This window comes from Saimiri boliviensis, chromosome 5 (assembly GCF_048565385.1).
Source record: "Saimiri boliviensis isolate mSaiBol1 chromosome 5, mSaiBol1.pri, whole genome shotgun sequence".
Lineage (NCBI taxonomy): Eukaryota > Metazoa > Chordata > Mammalia > Primates > Cebidae > Saimiri > Saimiri boliviensis.
In genome coordinates, this window is record NC_133453.1 from 78,754,157 (window position 1) to 78,780,618 (window position 26,462).

Below are 26,462 nucleotides of genomic sequence, written 5' to 3' on the forward strand. Positions count from 1 at the left end.
CAATATAGTACTGGAAGTTCTAGCCAGAGCAATCAGGCAAGAAAAAGAAATAACGGGTATTCAAATTGGAAAGGAGGAAATCAAATTGTCTCTATTTGCAGATGACATGATTGTATATCTACAAGACCCCATCATCTCAGCCCAAAATCTCCTGAAACTGATAAACAACTTCAGCAAAGTCTCAGGATACAAAATCAACGTTCAAAAATCACAAGCATTCCTGTACACCAGTAACAGACTTAAAGAGAGCCAAATCAAGAACGAACTGCCATTCACAGTTGCTACAAAGAGAATAAAATACCTAGGAATACAACTAACAAGGAACGTAAAGGACCTCTTCAAGTAGAACTACAAGCCATTGCTCAACGAAATAAGAGAGGACACAAACAGATGGAGAAACATTCCATGTTCGTAGTTAGGAAGAATCAACATCGTGAAAATGGCCATACTGCCCAAAGTAATTTACAGATTCAACGCTATTCCCATCAAGCTACCAATGACCTTCTTCACAGAACTGGAAAAAAACACCTTAAACTTCATATGGAACCAAAAGAGAGCCCGCATAGCCAAGTCAATTCTAAGCAAAAAGAACAAAGCAGGAGGCATCACACTACCGGACTTCAAACTATACTACAAGGCTACAGTAATCAAAACAGCATGGTACTGGTACCAAAACAGAGATATAGACCAATGGAACAGAACAGAGGCCTCAGAGGAAATACAACATACCCACAACCATCTGATCTTCGACAAACCTGACAAAAACAAGCAATGGGGAAAGGATTCCCTGTTTAATAAATGGTGTTGGGAAAACTGGCTAGCCATGTGCAGAAAGCAGAAACAGGACCCCTTCCTGACACCTTGCACCAAAATTAACTCCAGATGGATTAAAGACTTAAACATCAGACCTAACACCATAAAAACCCTAGAAGAAAATCTAGGCAAAACCATTCAGGACATAGGCGTAGGCAAGGACTTCATGACCAAAACGCCAAAAGCAATGGCAACAAAAGCCAAAACAGACAAATGGGACCTAATCAAACTCCAAAGTTTCTGCACAGCAAAAGAAACAGTCAGTAGAGTGAATCGGCAACCAATAGAATGGGAAAAAATTTTTGCAGTCTACCCATCTGACAAGGGGCTGATATCCAGAATTTACAAAGAACTAAAACAGATCTACAAGAAAAAAAACAAACAAGCCCATTCAAAAATAGGCGAAGGATATGAACAGATACTTTACAAAAGAAGACATACAGGAGGCCAACAAACATATGAAAAAATGCTCATCATCACTGGTCATTAGAGAAATGCAAATCAAAACCACATTGAGATACCAATCTCACACCAGTTAGAATGGCGATCATTAAAAAATCTGGAAACAACAGATACCGGAGAGGATGTGGAGAAATAGGAACACTTTTACACTGTTGGTGGGAATGTAAATTAATTCAACCATTGTGGAAGACAGTGTGGCGATTCCTCAAGGACCTAAAAATACAAATCCCATTTGACCCAGCAATCCCATTACTGGGTATATATCCAAAGGATTATAAATCATTCTACTATAAGGACACTTGCACACGAATGTTCATAGCAGCACTGTTTACAATAGCAAAGACCTGGAACCAACCCAAATGCTCAACGATGATAGACTGGATAGGGAAAATGTGGTACATATACACCATGGAATATTATGCAGCCATCAAAAACGATGAGTTCACGTCCTTTGTAGGGACATGGATGAACCTGGAAACCATCATTCTCAGCAAACTGACACAAGAGCAGAAAATCAAACACCGCATATTCTTACTCACTCATAGGTGGGTGTTGAACAATGAGAACACATGGACACAGGGAAGGGAGCACTACACACTGGGGCCCATTGGGGGGAAATGGGGGAGGGATGGGGGGGTGGGGAGGTGGGAAGGGATAGCATGGGGAGAAATGACAGATACAGGCGAGGGGACGGAAGGCAGCAAACCACACTGCCATGTGTGTACCTATGCAACTATCTTGCATGTTCTTCACATGTACCCCAAAACCTAAAATGCAATAAAAAAAAATAAAATAATAAAATAAAAAAATTTTAACCCAGAATGGTATTTTAATGGGTTTGGTGGAAGGAGCCACAGGTCCAGGTTTAAGACTATCATAAGTAAATATATCAATTGTATGGGATGTCGTCCACTCTTAATAAGACATCCAGTGTACTCCCATAATATAAATGGTTTTATTAAAATCCTGGACTGTGAAGACACCAAAGGCAAGTGATGACCAAATCATTGCTACTTATAGTGTCCTGTGAAAAGAGACTTCTCTGGCTGCCTCAAGGTTGGGGTGCAACATAGACCAGCTGGTTCTTACTCAGGCTTGAGTTCTGAGCTAGGAAAATCTGATATGGAGGCAGATTCTGAGATTCTCTCCATATCAGACTCTAACTTACTAAAACTAGATGTGTATGTTAAAAAAGTAACTGTAAGTTCTATTTTCCAACATGATAGAACACAAGAAAATACCATCAGGGACACATTCATTAAACTCTGCTCTCTCTGCCTCACTATTCTGTGCACAGGATTACATTTCAGGCAGGGTGATAAGATTTCGTTTTTCAATCACACCATTTTCTCTCTCTCAGAGAGAACCTAATCTCTTCAAGAGCACAGTAATGCTTAATCTCTTCAATGTATAATGATTTTTAATCTATCTGGAGGCAAGTAATTATAAAGATATTCTAGAATCTAAGGAATATAAAGCTGGAAACACCTAACAGTCTAAATCCTGTTTAAGCTAATCTGTAGCATATATAACTATGATTGAGATCAATGAAATCTAATGAGGTGTAAAACACAATTTTTATGTAGAATTATGCTAACTTTTTATACATCACATTTAGTCACTTTGAGGTTAACTAAATTTTATGGCACTGATATTAAGCCAATCCATTTCATAATAATTTGGTCAATTTTAAATACTTTATAAAAGATGTATTTTAAAATATACTTAAATCCATTTTCAAAGACTTTTGAAATTGCCTGCCCCTTTGGGAAATTAAAAACTGAGAAACAAAATCAAGCAAGTGCCAAAAGTCTAGTTGGAAAACCTAAACAAAGTGAGAGTAAAAGATTACACAGGTCTGAAAAGTCTATAACTGAAACAAAAATTCTATCTGGCTTTTACACTAGAGCCATAATCTTTATCAGAGTTTGTTCTTAGGTTAGATAGAATAGATTTAATTACAGATAAAATTCCGTGAGGCAAGCAACCATTAGAAAGCGAAAGAAAGCCCTCAGGTAGTTCTATTGGCAATATCATATCTGACCTGTCTCCACTAGGGATGGCAAAGGGGAAGCTTTTTTTCTTCAAAAGATACATTATTGGCTCATTGCAATGCTGGAGCAGGAAAAGTGTTCTCAGAGAAATCTGCAGCCAACCAAAATGCATGTGCCCTCTACTGCTTCCTGGACCCAAGTTGTGGTGTACCAGCCAAAGCTACACGTCCATGCATGATGCAGGGATAAGTTGCCATGTTGGCCCATAGGTGTTACTGCAGAGGTGTTGCAAAATAAAATCTGAGATTGAACTATTAAGTGTCAAGGATTTACACAGATGTATACACTCCAGTCAGTAGACAATGTTTAACCAACTCTTTATACACCTAGCAATATCCTCCCCGAAAACAGTCAGCCTCACAAAATCCTTAAAATATGTACATCCTAATTTAAATCACTGACAGTCTAATCACACTTACATGGAACATGTGGATCAGTAACAATATCTTCAGGTTTTAGATGAGATTTCAGTTTGACTTTAAACATGGAGTAAAAATGGAGTTAGGGTAAACTATTGTTGAAAATCAATAGTGTAGCCTTTCATTCTTACACAGCAGCTAAAAGAAGCTGACTTTGGATGTCATCACTTTTTTACATTTCCTACTTAGAGTTCAAGGAAACTATACAAGGAGATTACTCATAAATCCTCTCTAAACCATCTCCGTTACTTTTCAATATTCTCTTTGTTGTTTCAACATTTAAATAATTTATCAAGTTTTTAAGAGGTAAAAATGACAACAGTTTTAAACGAATGAAAGATAAAGTGACTTACTGTTAGTTTATATCTTTAAGAACATTTCATTAGAAAAGAACCTTGTGGAGCCTCCAACACTTCTTAATGAGAAAGGAGCATATAGGTCTCTAAGAGGACCAGGTTTGTTTGTTTGTTTTGATACAGAGTCTCTCTCTGCCAGCCTGGCTTGAGTGCAGTGGCACGATCTCAGCTCACTGCAACCTCCGCCTCCTGGGTTCAAGCGATTCTTGTGAAGCAGGCCCAGTTCTACACCTAAAATGACTGGAATCTTCATTAAAGTAGTAGGATACTTTCAAGTCATCATTTCATCGTTCATTTCAGATCACAATAAAAATTACAGAAGAGGAGACAGTGAATGTTAATTTGTTTTAATTTTTTAAATTGGGAATTTGAATTTGCTTTCAAAAGTCTTCAACTGTTATCAGAGCTCTAGAGATTATTATTTCTATCTTTTTTTTTTTTTTTTTTTTTTTGAGACAGTCACACGCTGTCATCAAGGCTGGAGTGTAGTGGTGTGATCTTGGCTCTCTGCAACCTCTGCCTCCCAGGATCAAGTGATTCTTGTGCCTCAGCCTCCTGAGTAGCTGAGACTACAGGTATGCACCACCACGCCTAGATAATTTTTTGTTCTTTTAGTAGAGTCAGGGTTTCACCATGTTGGCCAGGTTGGTCTCAAACTCCTGACCTCAAAGGATCTGCCCACCTCAGCCTCCAAAGTGCTGGCTCATATAAACATGAGCCACTGCGCCTGGCCAAAAATTTTTTTTTAGAGACAAGATCTTCTTATATACCCAGGCTGGTCTCAAACCCCTAGCCTCAAGTCATCCTCCTGTCTCAGCCTTCCATAGTACTGGGATTACAGGTGTGAGACACTGCACTTGGCCTATTATTTCTCTTTTATTTAATATAATTATATCATAGGAGGAAAACTCAGCAGCTGTCATTTATCTAAACTAATATCCATTTACCACTTACTATATATCATTGTACTATGTATAGTAATGTACATTAACATATAGTAAATGGTAAGTGTATCAGTATGTACTATGTTTATCCCTATTTATTATAAATATATAACTATGTATATTCTATTCACTATGTACAATAATACAGGGTGATTCTGCCGTCAAGGAGCTTACAGTCAAAAGATAAAACAAATATATAAAACAAGTATATTACACATTAACTGTCTCTAGACATTAGAGCAAAAAGAAAAACAGAAAAAAGTAAAATTTTTAAGGGTTTTGTTTTCTGCTGTCATTCTACAGACCATTTTCCAACTGGTTAATATCTTTGGCTGTGAATTGGTCAAAACACATGTGTTGGTTAGTTTTATGTGTCAATTTGGCTAGGCCATGATACCCAGTTGTCTGGTCAAACACCAGGATATATACATATCCTTCACTTTCTCCTGAACTGTACATGTTGAAGAATCCCTGAAGAAAGTGATAGTTAGAAGACTAAACTACCAGGGAAAAATTCAAAAAATGCTTGCTTCTAGGAAGACAGAGTTTGGAGTTCAAGTTCCACCAAATTAGAGTAGCTTATAAAACCTGGGGCTTTTTATCAAAATCTCAGAAAGGCTGTAGTTTACGAGTAAGTATCAAGTTTCAGGACTAGTGTCTATGCTGTAGAACTAAAAACAAAACTGAAATACACCTCTTATAACAAATCCAAAAAGTCAAGATTTCAAAGGAAAAAGAATATGCTCTAGCAATTTATTGCCTGATAGGGCAAAAATCAGCATTGTTTTGAGAAATATAATAAATCCAGAGAATCTAAAACTTCTTATTCATAATGCTCAGTGTACAAGCAGAAATTACTAGGCACGAAGGAAGCAGGAAAATGTGGCTTATAAGCAAGAGAAAAAAGTTAACAGGAACAAATTCACAGATGGCTTAGTTATTGGAATTAACAAGACTTTAAAACAGAAGTTATTAATATGTTAACAAATACATAGGAAAAATAGACATAATAATAGAGTAAGATATGAAATTTTAGGAGAAATGGAGTCTAAGAAAATAATGGAAATTAAACTGAAAATGCAGTATTTGAGACTTTAAAAAAATCACCAAATAGGTTTGTCAGAAGATTAGACATGAAGAAAGAAAGGATCAGTGAACTTGAAGACATGTTAATGGAAATTATTCAAACTGACAGGCTGAGAGAAGAAAGAACTGAAAAAATGTAGTGTCTTAATGACCCTAAGATAATACTAGGTAATTTGATATACATGCAAATTGAGTTCTAGAGGAAGACAATAGGTAGGAAAAAAGTTGAAATAATGTTGGCTAAGAGTTTTTCAAATTTAATTGAAAGTATCCTCAGATCCAAGAGGCTTAATAAACCTTAAAATTAAAAAAAAAAAAAAAAATCCAGGCACATCATGATCAAACTGCTAAAAATTAAAAAAAAAAAAAAAAAAAAAAAAAGTCAAGGAGAAAACTCTTTAAAAGCATCAGGAAAAGAACATCCCTGATGGGAAAATCTAAGACATGACAGTGAACTTTCAATAAAAAACAAGAAGCAAGTTTATAATGAAACAACCTAATCAAAATTGTGACAGAAAAAATAATTTGTCAATCTAGAATTTTATATCTAGCAAAAATATGAGGTGAAATCAAGACATTTCCAAATAATGAAAGATGAGAAAATTCATAGCCAGCAGACCCATACTACAAGAAATTCTAAACTCGATTCTTTAGCCTAAGGGAAATGACATCAGACATAAGTTCAGATCAACAGAAAGGACTGAAAGGCAATGGAAATAGCAAAAAGGGTAAATACACCTTTTGTTTCTTTCCTTAAATTAGGAAAAATGATGATTAGAGTTTTAAAGCAAAATAACAATATATTGTAATGTTTATAATATGCATAAAAATAAAATGTAGGATTATAGTAGCATAAATGACATTGGGGTAAATAGAATACACTACGGTGAGATTCTTACATTATATGTGAAATGATATGATATGAATTTAAGGTAGACAAGGATAATTTAAGGATGTATATTACAATTCTAGAGTAGCCATTGGAAAAAAATAACATGAAAAAGTACAACTAATAAAAACCAGTGGAGACAAATAAATGCAATACTAAATACAAAAGAATGGAAAAGTCATCAAAGGAACAAAGAATAGAGAGGCCAAATATTAAACAAATAGTAAGACACTGGATTTAAACTTAACTATATTAATAATTACATTAAATATACAAGGACCAAACCCTCCAATCAAAAGGCAGAGATTATACACTGGATAAAAAGGCAAAACCCAGTAGATAACATTTATAAGAAATGCACTTTAAAGGTAAAGACATAGATAGATTAAAAATAAAAAGACAGTTCTAGTTTCTGGTCTGGCATGTGACAACATCTGGCCCTAGAAGTTGCCGCCCCATCAGAAAAGTAAAGCTGAACAAACTGAAAAATTGACACTTCTTGTTAGATTCACCAGAGAAGTGAAGTCATGCCTTCAATGAAGGATGCTTCACTGCTATCCCCCAGGTTGGAAAGTCAGACAGATAGATACAGATAATCACATTTACCAGAGCAGAAATACACTCTATAGAAACCAATACCAAGTAGGAAAATTGGAACTGTAACTGATAAATTTCTGGAGGCTCAGTGTGAGAAAATGTGAAATATGAAAACACCAGGTAAAGGCAGTAATAGATGGGCCCTCCCACTTACGAGTTTTATCTTCAGAAACTCTACAAGTTTCTCACAATGAAGATCAGAGAAAAGTCCCCACAGGATTCTTGCAGAAAGAATGGAAATCATTTTGGAATACACCAGAGCATTTTATTCTTCTTAACAGGGTCTTCCCTGAAGAGAAATTATTATATCAGAGGCTAACCTGCCAGGTTTTATCAAAGCCTAATTGACCTGAATGAAGGGATATACTCAACCTTAGTCCACTCTAGTCTTTCCCGTGGAAGAAAGAAAATACCCAAATCCAGCTTACTCTAGCTATCCTATCACCTAAGGGAGTGAGAAAAAAAAATGAGAGAGAGAAAACACTGAGATGCAGTTGTGAAGTTCATAACCAAAATACACATTTTTCTCAAGCTCATGAGAAATATTCACCAAGATAGATCACAGTCTGAGCCACAAACATACCTTTAAAAACTTAAGAGAAAGGAAGTCATACAATGTCTACTCTTAGAACATAATTTAAACTAGGAAGCAATAACAGGAATATAACTGTGAAATCCCAAAACAGTTGAAGATCATATAATGCAATTCCAAATAACACATAGGACAAACAAATCTGGAGAGATATTAAAAATACATTGAAATAATTGAAAATGAAAATAGGACAACAATATTTGTGGGATGCAGTGAAAGCAGTGCCTAAAGGAAAATTTATAGTATTGAATGCATATATTTAAAAAGAAGAAACATCTAAATCAATATTCTAAGATTCTACTTAGGAAACTAGGAAAAGAAGAGCAAATTAAGTTTAAAGCAACCACAAGGAAAAAAAATGTTAGAGCAGAAATCAATAAAATTGAAAACAGGAAATCAATAAAGAAAAAAACTCAGTGAAATCCAAACTGCTTTACTGAAATGATCAATCAAACTGATAAACCTGTAACAGGCTAATTAAAGGGGGAAAAAAAAAGACACAAATTACTAATGTCAGAAATGAACAAGGGGATTCTAACATCAGCAAGACAGCTGACTAGAAACCTCTAGTGCTTACTCACTTTATCTAAGACAGCCAAAACAATGAATAACTGCGTTCTGAAGAAAATAACTAAAGGCGGGTGTCATTACATCAGAGGAGTAACAGAAACCCTAGTCAGTCCCGAAACACAGGGAAGCCACACAGTACAAGGAAACACCTGGCCTCCACCACCCCATTCCCTGAGCTGGGCTCAGTTGAGAACCAGGAAGAACTTCTCCTGGCAAGGAAAAGGTAAGTAAGAGGATCCTAGAAGCCCCCATCAACACCTTAGACATGTATGACTTATCACTGGGGACTCCTGCAGTCCTCTCAGGCAGTAAGCTCAGCTGAGGGAGCTTCCCAGAGTTCACATGACTGTGTTCCCTCCAGAGAAGGAGCCAACACTGTATCCTATCCCCTGTGACTGCATAGTTAATGTGCTATGCCACCTTGGATCTAGAACTACTCCTGGAGTGTTTCGTGCTCCAGGGGTGAGTAGCCATGGCTCCTTTTCTTCCCTGAGCCTAAGCTGCCACCAAACCACCCCTGCCCTGTGGTCCAACATATACAAGACACCTTGCAAACAGCTGTTATTCTGTTTTATGTGGGGCCAGGCAGTAATGGAGTCCTTCTACCTGCCCCTTCCAGTCTCTGGGGCAACCTGCCATTAGGGGCCAGAGCTGACCCTGCACACTGCCTCCTGAGGAAACAGTGCCTTCGCAGAGCCACTCTCTAGACCTCTTTCAGTGGCCGTTGCATCCTGCACCTTTAGAACCATAGCTAAAGCTGCACACTCCCTCCTGGGGAAATGATACCTTGGTGGAGCTGCTCTGTCTATGCCTCCTAGTCAGTGTTGTGCCCTGCCCCTCTGTGACTGAGCTGAAGCCATGCTCTACATCCCAATGAAATAGTTTCTTGGTAGAACTGCTCTGTACACCCTTCCCAGTTGCTACTATTTCCGGTTCTATGGGATTCAAGATGAAGCTGTGTGCTGCCTTCCAGGGAAATGTTACTGTTAATGATACTGTGTTGGAGCTGCTCTATATAACTCTTTCAGTCACTACTGCACCCTGTCCTCCTGTTCTGGAGATAAAACCATGCATGAAATCCTGGATATACGGTGCTTCGGCCACTCAGAACAGCCACACTCTCCTGTGCCTGAGCTGAAGAGGCACACTGCCTCCTGAGAAAACAGTACCTTGGCTGCCCAAAGCAGCAGGGCCTCCCTAATGCCTAAGTGGAAGCAGTTTGCTGCATTTTAGGATATGGGGACTTGGCTGCCCACAGTGGTCACAAACTTCAGCCTGTAAGCTGAAGTGCCACCTTTTGCCCCAGGGAAATGCTGCCTTGGCATGAGCTAAAGCAGTGCATTGCCCCTGGGGAATTAGTGCCTTGGCTGAGCTAAGCAGCCGGACAACCAGGGCTGAACTGACATAATACAACATGTCCCAGGGAATGAGTAGGGGCTGTCCTGGGAGTCTGCACCTTAGAGGCTAAACCACTGTAGTACCCTGCTTCTATAGTGCCGGACTAGCCTCTTTGAGTACGAGCTGCTAAGAAAGCCCTCTCCCTGAGGAGTGGAAGATAGCTGTGCTGTTCCCGGGTTCCCGAGACCCAAATGACAGCTGTACTTTGTCATTCTGGGCCTTGCTTCTACTCTGCCTGGCCTCAAAGAATTTGGGATATTGCCAAACTTCCACCATCCTAAGGTCTAGAATTACCACTACATGGTACCTCATCCACTGGGATCCAAGTTACCATTGGCTCTGGCTCTCAAACTGCAGCCATACAATGCTTCCTGGGTCTAAACTTCCAGAGCATCCTTTCTTCCCTGGAGCTGGGCCAGTGCTCTGCTCCTCCAGGGTCAGAATCATAGATGCAGCTCAGTCTCCTGGCCCTGAGCTGCTAGAGACTATCTCGTAGTCACAGATCCTGGCTCTGTGATCAATCTACGTCCAACCCTAACACAGACAGTGAACAGGCACCCCAAGGCACAGATGCCAAAATGGTTTATGAGACTCTGAGCCTAAGATTCTGTCTCCACAGCTACTTTGAGCATCTGCAGCTGGAACCCAGCACTGCTGACATTAGTAGGCCACGTCAGACTATCAGAAATCCCTACGACTCCACATTACAGAGAAAAATGAGAATAGGAGGATCCCCCAAACCCATGCCACTGAGAATGTTAACCTATACTACCAATGCCACTGCCACTAACTTCTACATCCTAGGTCACTGAGGTATTCATAGTTATTACTGGCATTGACTGCAGCTAAAGAAGCTGCATGGAGACTATACCACTGCATCTATTTAGAACCAGAATCAACACATCACTTCCAACTGCCACACTAACACCCACCTACAGTTGAAAGTTTTTCTCTATTAAAGATAATCTAGAAAGTTTGGAAGAAGCAATTGTTCCAGCAGATGCATAGATATCAATGCAAGGATGCAAAAATATGAAAAATAAAGAAAATGTGACACCACAAAAGGAATACAGTAAGTTTCCAATAACAGACACCAGAGAAAAAGAAGTTTATAAATTGCCAGGAAAGGAATTCAAAATAATGATCCTAAGGAACCTTAGTGAGATACAAGATATTACAGATAAATAATTAAACAAAATCAGGAAAGCAGTTAATGATATAAAAGAAAAATTTAAAAAAGAGATAGTGTAAAAAAGAAAAAAGAACAAAATCTTGCAGCCAAAGAATTCAATGAATGAAATAAAAAATATAGTAGAGAGCTTCAACATCAGATTAGAAAAACCAGAAGAATCTCTAAACTTAAAAACAGTTCATCTGAAAAAAAAAAATCAAAATAAAAAGAGTGAAGAAAACCTAGATAATTTATGAGACACTAATAAGCAAATGAATATTTACATTACAATACTTTCTGTGCCTTTTCTCATCTCTTCTCTTCTTCAGGAGATGAGAAGAAAGGCACAGAAAACCCACTTAATAAAACAATAGTTGAATCTCTCCAAGTCTTGGGGAAATATAGACATTTAGATTCAGAAAACTCAAAATTTCCTAAATATATTTAACCCAAAGAGGGCCTTTCTGAGACATGTCATATTCAACTTGTCAAAAGTCAAAGTAAAAAAGAAAATTCTAAAAACAGCAAGAAAAACGGGTCAAGTCACATACAAGGGAATCCCCATTATACTAACAGCAGAAAACTTACAAACCAGGAGAAAATGAGATGATGTATTCATAGTGCTGAAAGAAACTGTCAGTCAAGAATACTACACCCAGCAAAGTTAACCTTCAGATATGAAGGAGAAATAGACTTTCCCAGATGAGAAAAATCTGCGAGACTTTATCACCACTAGACTGGTCTTAAAAGAAATGCTTAAGAAAGTCCTACAACTGGAAGTAAAAGGGCAATAATCACCATGATGAAAACCTGCAAAAGTTTAAGACACTGTTAAGGAAAGGAATACTGATATGAGAAGGAATACTGACAAGGAAAGGAAAAAGAAAAAACTTATCATTACAGAAAACTATCAAACCTCTATGATAAACAATAAGAGAAGAAGAAAGGAACAAAAGGTACATAAAACAACTAGAAAACAATGAACAAAATGACAGGAATAAGCCCCCACCTATGAATAATAATGTTGACTATAAACAGATTAAATTTCCCAATTAAAAGATATCAACTGGTACAATGGATAAAGAAACAAGATCCAACTATATTCTGCCTACAAGAAACTCACTTCGCATGTTAAACACAGAATGAATGTGAAGGGCTGGAAAAATATTCCATTCAAATAAAAAACAAAAGTGAGAAGGAGTAAACTATACTTAGATAAAACAGACTTTATGTAAAAAATTGTAAAATGATACAAAGAAGGTCATTATATAATGATAAAGGGAAAAATTCAGCAAGGAGGTATAATAAATACATATGAATCCAACACTGGAACATCTAAATATATAAAGCAAATATTATTAGATACAAGGGGAGAGAGAGATTCCAATGCAATAATAGTTGGGGACTTCAATGGCTCATTCTCGGCATGGGAAAAATCATCTATACAGAAAAACAACAAAGAAACATTTGATCAAAACTGCACTTTAGACAAAATGGACCTAACAGAGATTTATAGAACCTTTAATTCAACATCTGCAGAATACACATTCTTTTTATCAGCACATGGTACATCCTCCAGAATATATCATGTTAGGCCACCAAACAAGTTCTCAACAAAATTTTAAACACAAAATTATATCATTTACCTTTTCTGACCACAGTGGAATAAAACTGAATAACAGTAGCAAGTGGAACTCTTAAAACTCTATGAATACATACAAATTAAACAGCATTCTACTGAATGACCAATGAGTCAGTAAGTAGTTAAAGAGAAAATAAAAAATGAAAACAGAAGCACAACATGTCAAAACCTGTAAAACACAACAAAAGCAGTATTCAGAGGGAAATTTATAGCAATAAACATCTATATCAAAAGTAGAAATATTTTAATTAAATAACTTAACAATATATCTCAAGGAACTAGAAAAGTGAGAACAAACAAAACTCCAAATTAGAAGAAGAAAAGATATAATAAAGACTGGAGTACAAATAAACAAAATTGAGACTAAAACATAAAAAGATCAACATAACAGTTGTTTTAAAAATATATATATATATACATATATATATACATATATATGTATATATAACAAACTATTAGCTACATTAACCAATAAAAAATGAGAAAAGACCCAAATAAATAAAATCAGAAATTGAAAAGGAGGCTTTACCACTGATATCACAAAAATATAAAGAATCATCCAAGACTACTATGAACAACAATATACTAACAATTAGGAAAGCACAGAGGAAATGTATAAATTCCTGGACATATAAATACTACGAAGATTGAACCAAGAAGAAATAGAAAAAATGAACATACCAATTATGAGTAATAAGATTGAATCGGCAGTAAAATATCTCCCACCAAAAAGAAAATGCTCAGAACCTAATGATTTCACTGTTAAATTCTACCAGATATTTAAAGAATTGGTACCAGTTTTTCTAACTCTTCCAGAAAATTGAAAAGGAGGAAATTCTTCCAAACTTATTGCATGAGGCAAGAATTACACTTATATCAAAACCAAAGGTAAAACAAAAAATAATTACTATAGACCAATATCCCTGATAAAATTAGATGAAATAAAAACCCTAAAAAAAAACAAACCTGAAAAACCAAATCCAGCAGCACATTAAAAAGATTATTTTCCATTATCAAATGGAATTTATCCTAAGAATGAAAGGATTATTCAACACATGCAAATCAATAAATGTGATGTATCACGTCAACAGAATAAAGATCAAAAACCATATCATCATCTCAATAGACAGAGAAAAAGCATTTTTTGAATTCAACATCCCTTCATGATAAAAACTCTCAACAAATTAGGCACAGATGGACTGTACCTCAAGGCAACAATGGCAGTATATGACAAACCTGTAGCTAATATTGTACTGAATAGGTTTTCTTCAATACAAGGATCCCACTTTCACCACTCTTACTCACTCTGGAAGTGTAAGCCAGAGCAATTAGGGAAGAGAAAGAAATAAAGGGCATTCAAACTGAAAAGCAGAAAGTCAAAAGCAAAAATAGACAAACAGAATAATATCAAACTAAAAAGCTTCGGCACAGCAAGTGGAACAATCAACAGAAGGAAGAAAACCTGCAGAATGAGAGAAAATATTTGCAAACTATTCATCTGATAAAGGATTAATATCTATAATATACAAGGAACTCAAACTCTATAGTAAAAACAAATAATCTGGCTTTAAAAAGGGCAAATCAGCTGAATAGATGTCTCTTAAAAGACATACAAATGGTCAATGGGTTTATGAAAAAATGCTCAATGTCACTAATCATCAGGGAAATGCAAATCAAAACTACAGTGAGTTATTATCACTACAGTTAGGACAGTTATTATTTTAAAAATAAAAAAATCTAACAAGAATACAAAGAAAGGGGAACTCATATACAATGTTAGTGGGTATGTTAATTAGTATAGCAATTTTAGAAAACAGTATGTATGTTTCTCAAAAAAAAAAAAAAAAAGCAAGCTAAAACTGCCATATGATGTAGCAATCTCACTACTGGGTATATATCCAAAGAAATGGACTCTCATATTTATTGCAGCACTGTTCACAGTAGCCAAAGGAATCGACCTAAGTGTCCACCAACAGGTGAATGGAAAAAGAAAATGCAAGATACATACACAACAAAACACTATTTATACATAAAAAGGAATGGAATTATTTCATCCATTGGGCATATTGGTTATTCTGGGTCATTGTTTACATTTTATTCTGGTGGCTAGGAAGTTTACCCCATCATAAACTTCCTAGCCACCAGAATCACAAGCTAAATAAACTTATTTTTTAAAATAATTACCCAGTCTCAGATATTCTGTTATAGCAGCAGAAAGTGAATTAAGATATGCAGTAAGATGAGAAAGGAAATAAAAGGTGTATGGTTTGGGAAGGAATAAATAAAACTGTCTTTGTTCTCAGATTACATAATTGTTTATGGAGAAAATATAAGAGAGTTGACAAAAGAACTTCTGGAACTATTAAGCCACGTTAGCAAGTTTGCAAGAAACAAGGTTAATATTAAAAAGTCAACCATTTTTCTCTATACTAACAATGAACAAGTGGAATTTGAAAATAAAAACACAGTAAAAATTATATGAGGAGCCCCCAAAATGAAATACTTAGGTGTATAGTACTTAGGTATATATATCTAGCAAATACCTAAATACTTGGCTATATATATCTAGCAAATTATGCATAAAATCCATATGAGGAAACCTTAAAAAAAAAAAACCCTCATAAAACATGTCAAAAAAAAAACTAAATAAATGAAGAATTAATCTGTGTTCAGAGATAGGAAGACTCAATATTGTCAAGACATCAGTTATTCTCAACTTGACCAATAGATTCAATGCAGTTTCAGTCAAAATCTTAGAAAGTTCTTTTAAGAATATTGGCACACTAAATCTAAAGTTTAAATAAACAATGACCCAGAATAACCAATATGATATTGTAAGAGAAGAAAAAGTTAGACACTATCAAACTTAAAGATATACTATATAGCCATAATAATCAAGGCAATGTGGTATTGGTAAAAGAATAAACAAAAAGATGAGAGGAACTGAATAGGGAATGCAGAATGGACTCACACAAGTGTTGTAAACTCATATTTGACAAAGAAGCAAAGGCAATAGAATGAAACAGAGACAGTCTTTTCAACAAATGGTTCTTGGACAACTGGACATCCACATGCAAACAATTGAGTCCATATGAGATTTTATACCCTTTACAAAAATTAGCTCAAAATGATTGTCAATCTAAATGTAAAATGCAACACTATAAAACTCATCAAAACAAAATGGGAGAAAATCTAGATAACCTTGAGAAGGCCTTTGACAAAATTTAACAACCCTTCATGCTAAACACTCTCAATAAACTAAGTATTAAAGGAATGTATCTCAAAATAATAACACCTATTTATGATAAACCCACAGCCAATATCATACTGAATGGGCAAAAGCTGGAAGCATTCCCTTTGAAAACCAGCACAAGACAAGGGTGCCCTCTCTCACCACTCCTTTTCAACATGGTATTGGAAGTTCTGGCCAGGGCAATCAGGCAAGAAAAAAAAAAAAAAAAGCTTATTCAAATAGGTAAAGGGGAAGTCAAATTGTCTCTATTTGCAGACGACATGATTGTATATTTAGAAGACCTCACTGTCTCAGCCCAAAATCTCCTTAAGCTGATAAGCAACTTCAGCAAAATCTCAGGATACAAAATCAATGTGCAAAAATCGCAAGCATTCCTATACACCAATAAGAGAGAGCCAAATCATGAATGAACTCCCATTCACAATTGTTACAAAGAGAATAAAATATGTAGGAATAAAACTTAGGGATCTGAAGAACTTCTTCAAGGAGAACCAGAAATCACTGCTCCAGAAAATAAGAGAGGACACAGATGGAAAAACATTCCATGCTCATGGTTAGGAAGAAGCAATATTGTGAAATTGGCCATACTGCCCAAAGTAATTTATAGATTCAATGGTATCCCCATCAAGCTACCATTAACTTTCTTCACAGAGTTGTAAAAAAAAACCTTAAATTTCATATGGAACCAAAAAAGAGCCCGCATTACCTGACTCCAAACTATATTACAAGGCTACGGTAACTAAAACAACTTGGTACTGGTACTGAAACAGATATATAGACCAATGGAACAGAACAGAGATCTCAGAAATAATGCCACACACCTACAACCATCTGATCTTTGACAAACCTGACAAAAACAAGCAATGGGGAAAGGATTTCCTATTTAATAAATGGTGTTGGGAAAACTGGCTGGCCATATGCAGAGAGCTGAAACTGAATTCCTTCCTTATACCTTATACAAAAATTCACTCAAAGATTTAAATGTAAAACCTAAACCCATAAAAACCCTAGAAGAAAACCTAGGCAATACCATTCAGGACATAGGCATGGACAGACTTTGTGACTAAAATACCAAAAGCAATGGCAACAAAAGCCAAAATAGATGAATGAGATCTAATTAAGCTAAAGAACTTCTGCATAGCAAAAGAAACTATCTTTAGAGTGAACAGGCAACCTACACAATGGGAGAACATTTTTGCAGTCAACCTATCTGACAAAGGGCTAATACCCAGAATCTACAAAGAACTTAAACAAATTTACAGGAGAAAAACAACCCCTTCAAAACATGGGCAAAGGATATGAACAGACACTTCACAAAAGGAGACATTTATGCAGCCAACAAACAAGAAAAGCTCATCATCACTGGTCATTAGAGAAATGCAAATTAAAACCACATTGAGATAGCATCTAATGCCAGTTAGAATGGTGATCATTAAAAAGTCAGGAGACAACAGAAGCTGGGGAGGATGTGGGGAAATTGAAACACTTTTACAGGGTTGGTGGCAGTGTAAATTAGATTGTGGAAGATAGTGTGGCAATTCTTCAAGGATCTAGAACTAGAAATACCATTTGACCCAGCAATCCTATTACTGGGTATATACCAAAAGAATTATAAATCGTTCTATTATAAAGACACATGCACACATATGTTTATTGCAGCACTGTTCACAATAGCAAAGACTTTGAACCAACCCAAATGCCCATCAATGATAGACTGGATAAAGAAAAGGTGGCACATATACACCACGGAATACTATACAGCCATAAAAAAGAATGAGTTCATGTCCTTTGCAGGGACATGGATGAAGCTTGAAACCATCATTTTCAGCAAACTGACAGAGGAACAGAAAACCAATTACCACATGTTCTCACTCCTAAGCGGGAGCTGAACACATGAGAGAACATGGATATAGGGAGGGGAACATCATACAGTGGAAATTGTTGGAGGGTGGGAGTTTGGGGAGGAATAGCATTAGTAGAAATACCTAATGAAGATGACAGGGTGATGGATGCAACCAACCACCATACTACGTGTATATGTGTAACAAACCTGCCTGTTCTGCACAGGTACCCCAGAACTTAAAGTACAATAAAAAAAAGTTTTGAAATACTATCAACAAACCTGCCCCAACTGATATTTATAGAATGCTATAACAAGTCACTGAAGAACATAGTTCTTCTCAAGGGTACATGGAATTATCACCAAAATAAACCACGTGGTAAGTCACAGAGCAACAAAAGATTCCAAATGGCCAATAAATATACAAAAATGTTTATCAGATAAATACAGGTAAACTCAGGAGATATCAGTTTACATACACTAGAATAAGCAAAAATTGGGAAGTCTGATAATAGCAGATGTTGGCGAGCAAGTAGAACAACTGAAACTCTCATCATTTTTGGTAGGAAAGAGTTTGGCAGTTTATTTTAAGGATAATCATAGCTCTAAGAGAAATAGAAATGTGTTTGGGAAAAGTCATCTACAAAAATATTTGTAATAGGTTCTTACCAATAATTGCCACAAACTGCAAGCAACACAAATGACCATCAAAATCAGACTGAATAAGCAAATTGTGATATATTCACTCAATGGAATACCACTTAGAAATGCAAAGTAATAAGTTTCTAAAACCAGTAATAGCATGGATGAATCTCAAGAGCATTATATTGAGCAAAAGCCAGACATAAAAAGTATTACATAATCCAATTTAAGTTCTAAATAGGCAAAACAAATTTATGATCACAACCATAGTTGTTCCTTGGAAAAGGGAGTAAACCAGAAAGCAGTGTGAAACAGAACTTTATGGGTTGTAGATTACACTGCTGTAATTATTTCAAACATCATTGAATTATATGCCTAAAAACTCTGCTTTTTATTATATGCAAATCATAGTTCAATAAAAAAGAATAAGGGTAGGAGGAAAGGATATTTTTACTTTATTAAAAAAAGGAAAATGCAGTTCTCAGTTTTTCTGACATTTTTACCAAAAAAGACATCCATTTTCAAGAATTCTCTTTTTTTTTTTACAGAAAGGAGTCAAAATAAATTATCTGATGGGCACAGTGTTGAGAGGGTATTAGTTTATGTTGATATCAAGTTTTGATTTTGAAAATAGAAAGTCCAAAATAAACTGATTTGACAATTTTACCTCAGTTCACATCAAGATATAGCTTTGAAGTTTCAAAAATGGTAGAGCATATTCTCTCCATATATTGCAGAAATAAAAATGGATAACATTATTTCATAAAAGTGCCATTAATTTTTAGCTTGTTTTCTATTACTAATTTCCTATCTCTTTGCCTTCCCTTGGATAATCTATTAAGTAAAAAATTCCAAGCTCAAATTTTTGTTTCTACCCTTACCCATGGAATGTCAAGAAGATTTTTAGATTGTTACTGCTTAGAAAAAGAAACCAACATCCTTTGTAAGTAAACTTTTCTGCTCTTAATCTTGTTCTAACACTTTTTTTTTGCTCAGGAGGCCCTTATCCAAAAGTCCTTTTTACTAATTCATACATCAATTAACTCAGCAACATTTATGTCAAATAAGGAAAAGTAATTATTTCTACAACACATTCAATGCCATTTCAATCAAATTCCTCTAACCTGAAAAATTCTGACAGCTATTTTTTAGAGAATTTGATGACTCTTTTAAACTCTTTAGAAAGGAGGCTGCCAGATGTATTGCTGTGTTCACATATGTGCATGCATGAGTGAATAAAGTAATTAAATGATCCTTAGGTAGTTTGCTAAACCCTTACAGAGAGACTTTGTTAGAAAACTTGGCATCTTTACTTAGGCTACTGATCTTGCTTTCCTATTTGCACCAAAGCATTTGGTTTCTAAAAATTATGCTTAGGGATTAATTTGCCTTATGCCAACTGATAAGAGAGAATTATCTTAATTTGAATAAACCATAAATGTCCATTCATCAGTTATGATCCTTGTTAAGGCAAGCTGCCAAGAAACACCAGGTGTCTGGGCCAGAGTTTACTCAAATATAAGATGAACTCTTTTCCAATGTTTGAAAGCTATGAATCCTTCCTTTGACTTTGGGCCAAATGTTTAATGTCTTTTAGTCTTTGGGGGTTTTTTTGTTTTTTTTTGTTTTGTTTTGTTTTTGTTTTTTTGCCTGTGAAATAAAAAGGTTGATTACATGGGCTGTAAGTTTCAATTCTGTGAATTCAATTGAATTCTACAATTCTATGGACATATGATTGCTAGTAAAGGGAGGGATTATTGATATCACTGGCACATGACTTGACTCAAAAACTTGGTGTAAACATGGAAAGTTAAAGCCAAAATTATGCCTTCATCATGTATCAAAGTCTAATATATTGTTAAAAAGTAATGATGAAAATGATTTTCTTTAATAAACTTATCTAGCTTGGGCCATAAAGTAGACATAAACAAATAAAAACAAATGACAATATATAATAAAGTATAAAAGAATTACCTAAGTTCTAAGTGCCAGAGGAATGAACTCTGATTATAACTGACAACTGTTACAATTAAACCATTACAATTGTCTTGTCCCCAATGCCTCTTTCTTTGCCCGTAAAATATTCTAAAGTATAATGTAGAACAACTAATTCTTAGTAACCAAAAAGAATCATGGTAAGTAGAAAAAAATTGCAACCCAGTATTCAATGACAATTCACTGTGTTCTACATCATCAATCAAACGTTATACTAGCATTCTACTAAAAGAAAAATATAATTTAAAATGAAGAATTTTTTTACATTATGCTAATATTTTCTTTTGTTCTCTAGTTTCATACATTGAAAATGACTTATAAACACTATTTTGATTCACTGGTTCTGTTCTACAACTGAGAGAAAGAGAAGCCATTAAAATAGTCTTGGCCTTAATAGGCATGACATGTAATATTTATTACCCCTGTGATTACATAGCAGAAGTAGAGGATGGCTTTTACAGAAGATGCATGAATTCTAATGAAGTATAATGACTTATTTCTGGTCACTACTGTACTTTTGTTCAGTAGATTGCTGTACTCTATGTGTTAGTTTGCATTGCTATAAAGAAATACCTGAGACTGAGAAATTTAAAAATAAAAGAGGTTTATTTGGCTCATGGTTCTACAGACTGTATGTAAAGCACAGTGCTGATACCTACTTATGGTGAGGGCTTCAGGAAGCTTTCAGTCATGGCAGAAGGTAAAGGGGGAGCTAGTGTGTCACATGGCAAGAGAGGGAGAAAGAGAGAGAGGGAGGAGGTGCCAGGCTCTACTCTTAAACAACCAGATCTCATGTGAACTCACAGAATAGGAACACATTCCCATGAAGACAGCACCAAGCCATTCATGAAGGGTCCTCCCCTATGAACCAAACCCCTCCCACTAGGCCCGCCTCCAATACTGGAGGTTACATTTCAACATGATATTTGGAGGGGACCAACATCTAAACCATATCACTCAAATTTTGCTAATGCAAAGCAATAGGCAATAATTCTTGTTTCTAGTCACTTCAGACCACTCCTTTTCCCAATTTATCTTATATTTTGATGCTTTTAAATGGAGGAATTATATTTCTCCCTTTTTAAAAAATTATGTTTCTTGATCTTTTTATTAGAAGGATGTACAGAAATTAATGCCTCTTGTCACACTTAAAAAATGTTTTATTTGGCAGTATTTTTGTTAAATTTGGAGTACATTGTAATATATTTCATATAGATCTTTATCCAGCAACAGAATCTTTATGCTAAGCAATGAAGTTTTAAAAGTATCTTTCTGGTTTGTGCTTGGAGTAGATTCTGCCTATACCACAAATCCTTTCTGAATAAGTTTTCTATTCAGGATACTTTTAAAGTTGCTTTGGCTTACTAGAATACTAGGCAGAAGATGAGAGAAGGCAAATTGGAAGAGAAGAAAACAAAGGGTAACTGAAAAAAAGAAAACTCACAATATATCTTTTTAGTTCTCTGGAAAAGCAAGTTCAAAAACTAAAGATATCATTTGCGTGTTTTCTTCCTTTTTAAAAATATAGCATAGTACCCAAAGTCCAGCATTATTTTTGATTCTACAGTGTAATTTAGAATTTACTTAGCTCAGAAGCACCTTTAAAACAATAGATCCCAAATGGTTTCTTTTAAAATTCAACCCAGGTTTTCTGAAATTGAAATGCATATGCAACTCATTTGTAGGATTGAACATATATCTTATAGTACACATGCTGGCATTAAATTGAAACCTGAATGATGAGAAGTCATTTGCATGGGCAGTAAGCCAAATCATTCTTGAGTTCTACATGCAGGCAATAACTTACATCGACAGGTAGAAAACATGTTATGTGCTTTTGGAACAATGGCCAAAACGCTTGGCAATGACTCATAACTGAGCTATCATTTAAAAATGCTCAAAAACATGAAAATCATGGATGAAAACTTGCTCTTGTCTGAATTTGAAGGCAAAGGAGTCTTTGGGACTTGACAAAGTGAATCACGAACAGGAAGGAAGGAAGGAAGGTAGGTGGGCAAACAGACAACATTATGTTTTGGGTTTCCTCTCCTTCTTTTTTCTATTACCATAAGGGACCTGAAAGAAGAATTAATGGCATCTGTTTTTCCTATTCATTTTCTCCTTTATTTAAGATAAATTAAATATCTTTTTACCCTCTCCATTTTTATCACTGTGATTGGCTCTATCATTTTCTATTATCTCCTCTATATTTCCCATGAAATTGTCAACTATAAACTTAAAGCATATAAGTAATTTCCCTTAAAATTAGTGGTATCTACATTTTTCTGAGGCACCTAGTGGAAGCAGGATGGATAGATTAAATAAAGGAACAAACCACAGTCCGTGGCCCTCCCTATGCTAGAATAATCAAAATTCCAAGGCAATCTCCATCAGGATTACTGTAGACTTATAGTGAATACCACTTTTCTAGGGCCAAATTATTGGATTTCCCTGAATATCAGGAAGTAACATGCCTTTTTTCCTCTTGAACTTGTCCCACTCAGAAAATCTCTTATATGTATAATTTGGGGGGGGGCAAAAAAACTCCCCCCAAAAAAGATTTCAACTTTTGATCTAGGTAACCAACAAGGAATGAACAAGAGCAGTCACTACACATACCTAAAATGGCCTTATCTACAAGTGCCTTCAAATATGACAGCTGTTTTCCATCCAAACACACTACAAGGATGCTGCCATTACTGCCAAGTAACCAAACACATCAAATGGTCATCTTGCTGTGGTGTGGGTTCCAATGTACATGGCAAAGTGAAATCAGGCACACTTGTTGACATAACATGCCTCAGTTGCCAGTGTTGGGAAGCTGCTGGTGTCAGGAGCTGTTCCTCCCCAAAGCTGGGCTCAAAATATCTGAGTTTTGAGGGCAGAGGATCTCATTGGTATCTCTTTGGCAGTGCTCACATCAGCTCTCACATGACTAGAGGAAAGTTTAAATCTTGAATTCTGAAGAGTCTCAAGCAGTAACATTACAAGTTTCAACAGGTGGCACTGTTCAAATAGTCACATAAAGTGCTTCTTCTGCCATTAAGACCTAATTTGTGATCTCTGGAGTAAAATGGTATATTGTTTTAAAAATCCTGGAGTGGATCATTCCTTTAGCTAGGACAAAGAGAGATTTTTGTCTGATCCAGCATGGGAGGGCCATTGAATAAATTTGGTAAACAGTGACTTGTGAATAAGTAAAAACATGAACAACAGATGTTACTCAATTATCATTGCTGGTTGTGTTTAACTGTCCTCTACAAAATGTCTGTGAATATGAAAATTACACAGAGAAAATTACCTTCATCATCTGAAGTGTGTGAAAGGCATAGAACCGTATTTCTGTTTCAGCGCTTCTCTCCGTACCTAGATTATTTCCAGATACAGAGCAGGCTTTTGAATATGTGGTGAAGGAATAACTGAAGCACAGAATGAATTCTTTTGGCCCATGATCAACTCTTTTAGATAATGAGTTCTTTAGTAACATGTCTTGGTTCTCTGCAAGTTATGCAAGCCCAATTCATTCACAAATGTTTGTAGTATACCAGGAAATAGTATCCAATGACCTCCAAAATTCTTACAACCTTACCTACCAGAAAATATTTTATACTGTGTCAAAAACTGATCTCTAAAGCAAGAAACCCACTTACTGTCTATATATGTTGCCAAGTAGTTAAAAGAGACAGGTACCATTTAGATCAGCGTTTTAGGTTAAACTTACTTCAAAGGAATATTGAAATCTGGATTGTTCTTTCACTTATATAAGAATATAATTTCCCTTCTTTTCCACCCTCTTCCTCTAGTTCTGTACATTCAGTTCATGTTTTTCTCACTTCTTTCTATTAGCACTTCTGACAACAGTTCTATTCACATTACTGATCATCTTTCTCATAAGAAATACTTTAAAAGTTTTGTTGTTGTTGTTAAGATAATTAACAACAGAATCACTTCAGTGCCTTTTGGATTAATAATTCTTGCTAATTCACATTGCAATACTGCTATACCTAGTCTTTTAAAATCACTTTATGGAGAGCTATTACAAATTAACTAGCTTGATCATACAGTATGTCAATTGGGTCTAAAGGCAAATACTGTTTTTGTACATTGAGATGTATCCATAGCTTTTGCCTACAATTACTCTGCCATACCTGACACCAAAGGGCCACCAGGAAACACAAGTAGAAAGTATGTCATGGAGAAAAGCAGATGGATATACTTACTGGCTATTCTCAAGCTCCTTTGCATGCACTCTGTTAAGGGTTATACACACTAAGTATGCCATTTTTTTTCTTCTATGTCAAGTCTCTCAAAATATATTGACTGGGTTCCCATGCTCAGTACTAATGAGTTGTTGTGGGAGACCAAGAAAGTCTGTGTGGTTTATCTTTAAGACACTTATAATCAAAGTGAGATGAGAGTAATGAACAAGAGATACCTCAATTAATTTCAGATATATTTATATATAAAATGGAGTATAATCCAATGACGTAATCAAGATTGGCTAAATGATCAATGGGATCTAATGCAAAATGAAAATGAAGGGCACTTTGTCCAAAAATTAAGAATTTCAATTTGGTGACAAAAGAGCATTAAATCAAGTCATTTGATGGTGTTCAACCAGTAGATGAAAGAGTCTGTAGGGTCCAATGATCTTCCACTCACTTGTCTGCTGGGGCTGCTGAAAAGCTAGGCTCAGCTGGAACTGTAGCCTGAAAAGCCTGTAGACACCTCCAGCATAGCAGCCTCAAGATAGTTGAAATTCTACATAGTGACTCAAGCTCCAAGAGTGGTCTTGCTAGCAATGGCACTATTTGGAAGAATAGCAATCAATTCTCAATGATACACTGTTTGATTCAACATGAACCTTGAATGCTGGTTGCATAAAAAATATTTTGTATTAATAAAGTACCACTGTGGAAAAAATTCAAGAGCTAAAACATAACCAAGAACAGCAAAAGACAAATCTATACTTTGGCCCAAACAACAATTTTTCTGTGGCTGTGTCGTGCCCTGGCCCCCCAATGAGGTAGCACTCTTACAGTGACTCTCAAACACTGACATATTATATGATGGGTATGTATGAGTGCTAAGAAGAGAAACTGCATAGTAGTTAATTGTGCAGTCTCCTGGGTTTATATCACAGCTCTACCACTCACTGTGTGTCCATGAGCAACATGTATAACCTCTTGTGCCCCATTTACATTCCAATAGTACCCATCTCATATAATTTTGTGAAAATAAAGGAGGTAATACTCCTGGCTCATGGAAAGCACTATTATTGTTACTCCCATTATTACAGGCACAGAGCATGGGGAAGAATTCATCATCCTGGATAGAGGAAGAGAAATAAAATCAAGGAAAGTGACAAAGATATTGAGTTAAATTGATTATAGAAGTTTGCCAACTGGGCAAGACATTATTTAGGGACAGAGATGAACACTATTACAACCAGAACTTTACAGACCTAACTTATTCAAAGGCATTTCAAAAGTGATATATAAACATGTTAATAAAATTTTTACAAATTATGGGAAAAATCATGTCAAGTTAACTTCAAAGTCAAAAAAATTTAGAGAGAATATTATCTTTTACGAACCCTGGCTCCTTTGATGGGGGAAATGTTGAGCCTTTTCAAAGGCGAGGACCAGGTGTTTGTTGTCTTTGTACTCACCCACACTTATTGAATAAAATTAGTGTGAACTTCATTTTATTTTAGCCATGTCCCCACAATATGCTTCC

General features: G+C 35.7%; 1 long non-coding RNA gene across 1 annotated transcript in view; it reads right to left on the reverse strand.

Annotated features, from left to right (window-relative positions):
* LOC141584463 (uncharacterized) overlaps nucleotides 1–26,462 on the reverse strand; it is a 188,064-nt gene that overhangs the window by 161,048 nt on the left and 554 nt on the right. The window lies entirely within an intron of this gene.